This window comes from Bison bison, unplaced genomic scaffold, assembly GCF_000754665.1.
Source record: "Bison bison bison isolate TAMUID 2011002044 unplaced genomic scaffold, Bison_UMD1.0 scf7180017864366, whole genome shotgun sequence".
NCBI lineage: Eukaryota > Metazoa > Chordata > Mammalia > Artiodactyla > Bovidae > Bison > Bison bison.
In genome coordinates, this window is record NW_011494938.1 from 4,655,006 (window position 1) to 4,656,144 (window position 1,139).

At 47.7% G+C, this 1,139-nt stretch overlaps 1 protein-coding gene across 1 annotated transcript in view; it reads left to right on the forward strand.

Moving 5' to 3' along the window:
- LOC104999973 (glycerol kinase-like) overlaps positions 1 to 1,139 on the forward strand; it is a 79,239-nt gene that overhangs the window by 51,529 nt on the left and 26,571 nt on the right. The gene's annotated exons all lie outside the window — the stretch shown is intronic.

Here is a 1,139-nt window from a genome sequence, read left to right on the forward strand (position 1 = left end):
TCCTGGAAAAATGTTTTTCAGAAAAAATTGCCCCCGTTCTGTTTGCTCCATAAGACAAACACAGCCAGTGGGGTCTGTTGGCTTAGCACTGACTAATATTAATAGCAGCATCTGCTGGGATCTGTCTGTGCACCCCTGGGCTGAGCCCTCCCACCTGGGCTAATGAATGTCGCAGAGCACAGCAGCAGGGCCTGTGGGGAGGGAATCCCAGGCAGGTTAGGACAGCTGTGGTAAGCCAGGGATGACAGCCAACTTATTTGAAAAGTGTTGCCATGGGACCCTTGCTGATATCAGCTTGAACCACTTATCTGCTCAGCACAATTCAGAACCACTCGTGCATGTCCAAGTGCCAGATTTGTTACAGAGTCCAAAGCTTTTCCTGATAAGGCCGCCACAAAGTAAATTCAGTTCTTCCCTGGCAGCTGTGCTACGTGCTGGCTCTGACTCTCTGAGCACTGTTAGAACACCCTATCCTGTGTAGGGAAGGGAGAAGATAGACCAGCAATAGCTTTTCCCTCCTAGCTACTCCTGTGCCAAAGTCCAGCTACACTTTTCCCCCACGCTGGACCTACACCGTCTCCATGCCAGAGGTTTACGACTGCCTAATAATGGAGCTAGGCCGGCCTACCCCATTGCTGAATGGCTATTAGCCATGATGTTTCACTCCACGTGGATTAGTAGAGATGTAACTGTGAGAGAATTTAGGATTTATTGTAACTCAGTGCTATTTTATTAATATAAACATGAACTTGGGTTACGACTAAGCTCCAAATACTATACTTGCATTTTTTCATTGTTGTTCAGTCACTCAGTCGTGTCCAACTCTTTGCAACCCCATGGACTACAGCACGCCAGGCTTCCCTTTCCATCACCAACTCCTGGAGCTTGCTCAAACTCATGTCCATTGAGTCGGTGATGCCATGAAACCATCTCATCCTCTGCCGCTCCCTTCTCCTGCCCTCAATCTTTCCCAGCATCAGGGTCTTTTCCAATGAGTCAGCTCTTTGCATCAGATGGCCAAAGTATTGGAGCCTCAGCTTTAGCATTGGTCCTTCCAATGAATATTCAGAGTTGATTTCCTTTAGGATTAACTGGTTTGATCTCCTTGCTATCCAAGGGACTCTCAAGAGTCTTCTCCA